The following is a 9886-nucleotide window of genomic DNA, read 5'->3' as shown; positions in this document are numbered from 1 at the left end:
TGGAATTGTCTAACCATGCACTAGATCCCACAGCAGTTTGAAGTCTCCCTCTGTGGGGAGTGAGAGTTAAGTAGAGACTTCCTGAGCTGCCCTCCTTCTCTCACAGCTCCAAACTCCAAAGCTCTAAAAATGAAACTAAAACTAGTCCTTTTGTCTCTGAGTCAGGCTTTTTCATCCCACTGAGGGACTGAGCAATCCTGGCTCTTCATTGGCCCCGCAAACTGTTGGTATAAATCACTCCATCTCCATCAGAATCCTCTGTATTAGTTTCAGCAGGAGTTTCCAGTCCTTTTGTTCTCCCCCCTTCCCAGACTCTAAATAGGATAGTATTTGGTGCCTTGAGGCTCTATAGCCATTGTTTTGTGCTCCATATATAACCCTTCTGCCAGTTGGAGTTGGCAGCAACAAGGGTCGGGTTCCTTTTCAACAATACAACACAGAACTGGCTAGAGCTTCCACCCAGTAACCTGGAATAATTACACGCCATCCCTTGGGCGCCTCTAAGAGGCAATACTTCCATTCTCACAAGCACAGAGTCAAAGTGTAAAAAGAAAATTTAATAAAAAGGGAGAAAGTTACCCAGCATTAACTTGGGAAAACACCACAAGCAGGATTCATAAACATACTTTGGACAGTGTCCTTTTGCCTCAAGTTCTTAAGTCCAGCAACCAAAAGTTTCTTTAATGTGCCCTTCCCTTCTCCCTCTACCACACCCCACTCACAGTAGTTGTCCTTGGTCACTGAAGACCAAGAGTTCAGAGATTCATTTGATGAGTTCACATCCCAACTCGTCTGCGGAGGGGAGGGAGAGGAAGAAAGGCACCTTGCTCACTCCACTGTCCAGTAGCTTGTTTTGATATCAGCCGTGCTGTGCACCGCTCCACCAGCCACGCACCACTCTGCACCCTCTGGGATGGCTTGAGGTCCCACCACTTAACACAGCTCTCAATGATTTCAGCTCTGTTGGTCTGCAACTAGATACTTCGCTGAGTCTTAATCAGATCTTTTATTACACAACAGAGAGAGGAATGAGCTATGAGATATGTTGATGGGTAGAATCCCTCAATCTCTCTTATTGAAGTTGTTGCTCTGTGGCTATGTCTACACTTAGAGCTGGGGTGTGTGATTCCCAGCTCATGTACATATACTCACACTAGCACTTCTTGAGCTAACTCACCATAAATGGTCGTGTAGACGCAGTAGCACAGGCAGTGGTGGCATGGACTAGCTGCCCCAGTAGAAACCCTACTGGGCCTCATGGGTATGTACTCAAGCAGTTAACCCATGCTGCCCCTCACCACTGCCTGTGCTGTGGCAGTTACACCATTATTTTTAGCATACTAGCTTGTTGAGAGCTAGCATGAGTATGTCTGAGTGACCTGGGAACCACATCCCTAGCTCCAAGTATAGACATAGCCTCAAAGCAACAGCTTCAACAGGAGAGATTGAAGGAGTCCCACATTCCATAGCTAAGTGGTTAGAGCATTTCTGAGAGGTGAGAGACCTCTGGAAGAGATGGGAATTGAACCTGGATCTTCCACATGCCAGGTGAGTATTCTAACCACTAGACTTAAAATTATAAAGTGAAAATCACTATCACCCCCTCCTCTTCCACCTATTTGGCATTGAGAGAGGCAGGCACATAATTCAATTCTGCAAGAAATGCCTAAGGCACCTGAACCACCTGACTGTAGGCAGCTGGTTCCCAGCATGGAACACATGCAGAGATAAGTGCCTCCATGAATCCAGATCAGAAATGCCTATATCCGAGAGCGGGGTGGGGCTTTGTAATCAGCGTCTCCCATTGGATAGCTTAGGCAGCTCCCCACCAGCATGCTGGTTTTTTGTGGATTGCATTGGAAGTGAAGGGGTACCATATAAGTCCTGGTGCCCTGTTTAATCATTTGGACATGGGCTGTATTTGAAGCAGGTCTAGTTTAAAGTTAACAACATGTCCATTGAATCGTCAGCCTGCTTTCTCTCTTCTCTCTTGTTATTGTTCATTCCCCATTCTATACCTAGGGATATTTCCTACTTTCCAGTTTACCAGTGCAGTTAGCTTATCACTACATAATGCACTCTGGCTTAGTCAGAAAGTAAATCTTGGCTATTTTAATGAGAGAGACTTGTTAAAACACTTGGATCCCCCATATAATCTCATGGAAATCCAGCAATCATATGCTGTATTAAATAAATCTGTAGCTGAAAGTGCTTGAATCACTGACTTACATAAACCACAAGAAACTGCAATGCTATTTGCTGGATGTACAACTGAAATACCTCGTCTTGCACTGTTAGGTTGTTGCCTTCTAAATCATTGTGGCAGATGACAAATACAGTACGTGGAGCCCACTGACTCAGTTCAAGCTCAAAGCACCTAGCTTTAAAAAGATAAACAAATAACTCACCCAACTTTTGGAGCAAGAGACTAACTAACTTAAATAGTCATTGTGACAAATTGTGGCCAATATCCTGTTTCAAAAAATATATAAATTATATTAAATTTATAATACCTAGCTCTTACACAGTACTTTTCATCAGTAGATTTGAAAGCACTTCACAATGTTTAATTTATGTACCTCACAGCCCTCTTGGGAGGGGAAGTGCTCTTCTTCCCATTTTACAGATGGGGAATTGAGGCACAGGGAGACTGAGTGATTTGCCCAAGGTCACATATGAAGTCTGTCACAGATCAGGGAGTTGAACCCCAGGTTTCCCAAGTCCATGGCTAGTGCGCTACCCACTGAACCATGTTTTGCATATTTTGCTAATCGCTGCAGTAAAGTAGCGGATGGGCAAGTCACAAACACCATAAATACAAGACATTTCAGTATAATTAATTTATCCTGGTTATAGGTCTGATCCAAAGCCCTTTGAAGTAAAGTGGGTGGCATTAAAAGGTCAATATTCATTTACAGTTATCATATAGTGGTAGCCATATCTATAATAAGAAATAATTACAGTATCTCAAATATCACAGTCTGTTGTAATGGTTGGTAAAGTTGACAACTGAGGTAACCACTGTTATTGTATTGTGGTATTTATATACCGACATACACTGGGTCAAATTCTCAGGTGATGTAAATCAGTTAAATCAATTAAACTATGCTGATTTATGCCTTTTCTAAATCTGGCCAATTATTTCTTTAAATACCTTATGTGCTTGTTCTTACATTTACAGGTTTAATAATTGCACGAAGGCAAGTCTGACGGTTCTCAATGCTAACAGAAGTAGGACCTGATCCAAAGCCCTTTGAAGTGAATAGAAATACTCTTTGTTATCAGTGAGCTTTGAATCAGGCCCCAGCTTGCCTTGTGGAGTTAGGGAATATGAGCATTCTGATGCTAAATCACACTTCGGGTTAGAAGGACAAAGAGGTCTAGGAACAGAAATAAAGTGTAATTCATGAAGGACTGACTAATTTACCCATGGGAACTTCTTATACCTTACAGCAGGGAAGTGTGTATAAATGGTATTGCCACTTCTAAATGATAATATTTTGAATTTTATGGAACAAAACCTTTCTTCATTTTTCTAACTATCAACTGATCTGTGCAGGACATTGCTATTTGTCTCCAGATGACATTGGCGTGGACACTAGAAGTGAATGTGGAGCTGCTCTACTATCCTCTCGGAGGTATGATGCAAAAGTTATCACCACCACACTGTCATGCACCCATTTATACAGCAGAACAGAAGAGCAAACTCAAGAATGCCTGATATTGTGAAAAGTGTCAGTTTAGCTTAGCTAGCTACAGTGATGTGTGTTAGTGGATTAAAGCAACCTACTAGAATTCAGCACAAAACCTCTGCTAAATTGTCAGTATAATATTGGGATGTACTGCATTGAATAAAATATGGTGGGTATGCTGCATATGAGGCATTTTCAGTGTGTATTTGTTGCTTATTAATAGGTTTTTCTGACAATGTTGGATAAGACTACAAGATTTTTATGGTTTTCTGGATGAGTTTTCCTCTCTGTCATGGATATACTGGCATTAAACTGGTATTAACAACTACATGTTACTAAATGAATATAAGACATGGTCCTCTGAATATTATCACTGCACTATGTGTATATAACTCATCCCAATAATAAAATATTCTCACAGCAAGCATTACTGGGGCTGTAACACCACATACTAATCAGACTGTAGTGATTGCTCATACAAACCAGAGTTTGCTTGCTCCATAACAGAGTCAACAAATCTTATATCATCACTTCAGTGATTCTGCTTTTATGACAGTAGTTATGGGTACTAGAAACTAAATGTGTTAATATAAATTTAAGCAATACACTCACAAAAATATACACAATAGGAAGTTTAATTAGTCAAAGGATAAAAAGAAGACTTGTCCATCTTATTAAGAAAGATGTGATCTAAGAACTCTATTTAATAGCTCACTTGGGATTTTGGTCATTTGGCTTTCTAATCACTACCAACCTCAGCACTGCATTTAGGCAAAATTAGGCGACTCATTATCCACAGTTTATTTGCTCTATGAATTTGCCTATGAATAATAGAGATGCACAAAACCATTAAAACAGTACAGTATTCTGCAATAATGTCAAAGACTTCAGCTTACCTATTGTTACTTCATTGTCCACTGATTCAGGTATAACCAGTAATAATATCAGTAACATTCATGTTATTCTTAGTAGTATATCTGTAGGGTTTACAAAATAAGTAATAACAGTAGTAGATTGCAGCCAGTAGAGGACAACATGACCACATATTCGAACAGGTCTGACTGACATATTTCATCCAAGAGAGGGCAGTATATTCACATTGTTAGAGGAAAGAGATTAACACAGAGCAAAGTATATTATCCAAAAGCTGGACTTAAATTCTTTGAGTAGGTCCCTAAATTGTGCAGCACTCTGGCAAAAATTCTGGGAATCCTACAGCAGCTTCAAGTAAATTTTTAAATAGAGAATTTTATTGAATTAAACTGGAAAATGAAGAATACAGTCAGTACCGTAGCCCATGGGTGATTCATTTTTATATCGAATTCATTTAACTGTACACTATTTTCATAGTTTTAGCTTTCAGACTTGGGTTTCAGAGTCAAAAATCTACTAAGCTGCATTAGACTGCTCACACCTCTAAGATATTATTTCAGGATGTCATCAAACTCAGGCAGAACTCTCTGCATTCATCTGTTATACTTGCACCACATTCTCAAGTGTATCTCCACAGCTATGTGGGTGTAGTTAGTTGTTGGCTGCATGTGTGTTATCTTTCTGTGCTGCACTAGCTCTGGCCAGATAGCCCGTTCAGCAGGCTCCAATTGACCTGTCCAATAAGAACACAAGACTTGGTTTAGTAGTGAAGGCATCAGGCCAAGTTTATTGTCAACAAAGAACAGTCCTAGTTCCCCATATCAATGTCTACAGTTACACTAGCACATGTATGACTATTGCAATGGACTCAGGTCATTGAATGGCAGGACTTTCCATTCCCTCCTCGGCTGGCCAAAGACACGCCCTCTGAGACCCCTCTTTATACACCAGTACAAACAAGTTTCTGCCTTGTACATGTTGGTTCGATCAAAACATCTCTGTCCACCACACTGTAATTTGATCTTTAAGAAGGGGTCAGTGTGTCCTTGTATCATCTTTGGGGAGTGTGTTCATACCATACTTGGTATCAGGGTGTTCTGGTAGCACCCTTCTAGAATGTGTTTGCCTAGTACTTCTCAGGAATATGTGTGTTTTTGCAATACCAGCCCCATTCTTGCCAGTTGGTGGGATCAAGCAGACATGTTTTATAACAGGGTCTGACTTCTGCTCACAGCCTGATGTTCGCTAACTTTGTTTTATATTAGCAAGGTGTGATGGTGCACCCCATAAGGCTTTATGGAAATATGCTTCTGAACTGGAATATGTTTTATGCTCCATATGCCATGTAACATATCTCTGTAAAGGTTATGATCTACTGAATCTATTCATGCTATTTGTATGCATGTGTCATTGTTGGATTCAAAGTTATGAATATTGGCTGTGTACTTGCTTGATTTCTAAGTAGCCTTAGAAAAGCATTTGGTCAGCTTCTTGAGAAAGGAATGTGCAAATTAAGTGCCCAATCATGAAACACTTAAAGGACAATGAATCTTGGAAGGCTCCAATCCACATAAGTCTACTTGAGGATGTTCAGGGTAGCATGTAAACAATGGCTGCTGCCTGTAAAAACTGAGTCATGCATGGCATGTGACTTGCCCATGTGACTCCAAAACTCCATCTTGGAGCTGGACTTTGCATAAGAGAGAGGAGGGGGTCTCCACGCACAAGAGAAAGTCTATTTAAACCCCTGTGAGACTCTTCCATTTGGTCTTCAGCTGGCTCAAGAGATAGCCTCTCCACCCCCAAGGATACCTGAAAGAAACTGGAACAAAGGACAGTAACTACAGGGGGTCTGAGTGATTGCTGGACCCAGACTAGAAGGAGACTAGTCTGTAAAAGGAAGCTTACTGGAACTCCTCTGAGGGTGAGATTTTATCTGTATTCAGTTTTATTACCGTATTAGGCTTTGACTTGCGTGTTTTATTTTATTTTACTTGGTAATTCACTTTGTTCTGTCTGTTACTACTTGGAACCACTTAAATCCTGCTTTCTGTATTGAATATAATCACTTTTTACTTATTAATTAAGCCAGAGTATGTATTAATACCTATCTATCAATGTTATAGAGGGTGAACAATTTATGAGTTTACCCTGTATAAGCTTTATACAGGGTAAAACGGATTTATTTGGGGTTGGGCATCTGAGTATTAGAGACAGGAGCACTTCTTAAGTGGCTTTCAATTAAGCCTACAGCTGTTAGGGGACCTGGTTCAGATCTGGGTCTGGGTTTGCAGCAGGCTAGCGAGTCTGGCTCAAAACAGGCAGGGCAGTGAAGTCCCAAGCTGCCAGGGCAGGAAAGCAGGGGCAGAAGTAGTCTTGGCACATCAATTGGCAGTTCCCAAGGGGGTTTCTGTGATCCAACCCGTCACACAAGGCTTGACAACTACTTTAGTTCAGGCCTCAGGCCTCATACCGGGCCTCTTATACAAGGCCTCATGTCTCAGGCATTCTTTCTACTACATTGGGCTAGAACAATTTACCAATGTAAGGTACCAAATTCTGTAGCAAATTCTGGAGGTAAATTATGTGGCCATAGAATACATGGGGCCCTTGTTATCATATAAAAGGTATTACATCATTTTTCATAAGGGTATGCCTTGAGAAGGTGCCTCTCATAGGTCTATAGAGCTACTATTGTTTGCTATTCTTGCCATGGCATTGAAATCAGTCATGCCTACTGCCTTTCAAGAGAGGGATCTTCTCTAAGCATATACAGGCGTGAAGCTCTCAAAGTGATCATCTGCATTAGCATATAATTGTGTTCATAGCCATTGGGGGATCAGGAAGAAAATATTAAAAATAGATGCATTATTAACACAAACATATTTTCATTTCCTCATTAAGATATGAAAATCAGCTTTCGGGAGGATGAAAGTCTTCTTTAAAGCACCAGATGGGAAAACATAAGTATTGGTTTAAGGGTGCCCATTGCCTTTGTAAACATTATTATTTGATCTAAAAACAAATCACATCTAAGGCTGCTATCATTAAAAAAAAGCCACCACAGTCCCTCCTTCTCTGTCTTTTTTACATTAAATTATGCTGTTTACAGATAATACTATATGCTTCACAGGCCGTGAAAAGATTGATGGATGAAAAACTCCACCAAGTGCTTTATCAGCTGCATGCCTACCTTTAAATGTAGCCCAGCAAACATGAGTTATCGTCTATACAAATACCTGCAATTCATTTCAGAGAAAAGTGTGTTGGGAAGAAAATGCCATAGTTCACTTTATGAAAAAAATAAATAATTTTTGAAGAAGCAATGGTCTCACTTAACCAGAGGCAAATAACTGATGTAACTCAATTTTACATAAATTTTGAGTGTCAAACAATGTTAAAAAAAATACCAAACTTTTTGACTAATGTCAACATCTGAAGACTCACCTACTCTAACCCATCATCAAACGACATCATCTTTATAAACATTCCTTCAGATGAAAGCCTGGATATGGGGTGTGATGCAGTGTTCACCCCACACCAGCCCTGAAAGGGTTAAAGAAGCTGAGGAAAGGAAAGAATTAGTGAGATAGGCCACAGGAGGGGTTTAAGCTGGAGAAGCAACCCCTGATTAGAAGATGGAACCCAGCTGCGCAGGTGTGGTCTGGGCTATTATAAAGCCAGGAAGCTGGCAACAGAAAATTGGCTGCAGTGAGAAGTTTGCAGTCACTCTCTATGCAGTAGAGAGAGAAGGATGGAGCTGAGCAAAAGAGTAGGAGCCAGGCCCTGAGGGAAAGGTGCAGTCAGAAGAGAGAAGGGTGGGGAAGAAAGCCTGTGAGAGGTGGAGCAGGAAACAGCCCAGGGAGGATGGAGCAGACCTTGACTACGCGTAGTAGGGTTCCTGGGCTGGAACCTGGAGTATGGGTGGGCCCAGATTCCCCTACCAACCACTTATGGAGTGGCATTGATAGGACAGCGGATGCAGTGAGATGCTATACCCTAGAAGAGGAAACCACATAATGACCTGGCTGAATCACGAAGAGGAAGTTGAAGCTCCGGGAGTGAGAGAGTCTGCAGAGTGAGAGAGAGGACAAAGGGTGGAGACACTGCAAGGGGAGGTGTCGGACCTGGAAGAGAGAGAATCCCAGAACAGACAGGAAGACATGTCACCTGCAGTGAGTTAATATTCCATGACATGGGGTCCTACACCATGCCAGGAAAGCTAGCAGACTTGGATGCTATCAAAGCAATAGAAGAGAGGAATTCCTAAACTCTCCACCAGAAAGGCCCTAACTCCAAACTTTCAAATCTCAGGATTATCAGTAAAATTATCCTGATTTTTGCTAGGTCTGCGATCTGCTAGGATCACTGCTACAAGGTGGAAAAGAAGTGGTGTAGCATGTAGCCATCCTAAACTGTGTAGGGCTTTATACGTTAGACTGAACACCCTTAAGTGTTCAAAGAAGCACAAATGAAACCAAAGCAGTCTTTGAACACTTGGAGCTGTACGCTTTCTGCAACTCACACCTCTAAACAAGCAGCTTCCCATTGGCTATAGTTTCCAAAAGGCTTTCAGAGGTATGCTCAAGTAAAAAGAATATTGCAGAATGTGACTCTAGCCATGTGGGGAAGGTATGGGCTGTTTGCCCAGTATTTGACACTGTAATCAAGTGCATAGGAAGGAGATTAAAGGGGATGGGTAATGAGTAAGGCCCTACCAAATCTGTGGCCGTGAAAAATACATCACAGACCATGAAATCTGGTCTTTTGTGTACTTGTATCCTATACAATCCAGATTTCATGGGGGAGACCAGCGTTTGTCAAACTGGGGGTCCCAACCCAAAGGTGGTTGTGGGAGGGGGTTGCAAGGCAATTGTATGAGGGTTCAAGTATTGCCACCTTTATTTCTGCAATGCTTTCAGAAGTGGGTGGTTGGAGAGTGGCATATCCTGGCTGGGAGCCCAGCTCTGAAGGCAGTGCCACAGCCAGCATCAGTGCAGAAGTCTGGGAGTCCAGCCAGGAGCTGCAGAGCTTCCTGCAGACAGGGGAGGTTCCTGGAGGTGGGTCTGACCAGGCCCCAGGAGTGGCCCCTGCAGGGAAAGAGGAAGTCCCATCCCTCACCAGCCTATCCAGGACCAGCAGCTGGAGCCTGGCATATGGTAGGAGCCCTCGGCCACGGCACCCCCAGACCAGCTCCGGGCCCAGCACCCTGGTACTCGGGGGTTAAGAGGGCCTTGGGCTGGCTCTGTGTGTGTGTGTGTGTGTGTGCAGTCACCCACGTCACCCAGCTGTAAGGCTGGCACTGCCCCCCCCCCAAAAGT

This window comes from Emys orbicularis, chromosome 1 (assembly GCF_028017835.1).
Source record: "Emys orbicularis isolate rEmyOrb1 chromosome 1, rEmyOrb1.hap1, whole genome shotgun sequence".
Taxonomy (NCBI): Eukaryota; Metazoa; Chordata; order Testudines; family Emydidae; genus Emys; species Emys orbicularis.
Note: the sequence above shows the minus strand (reverse complement) of the source record.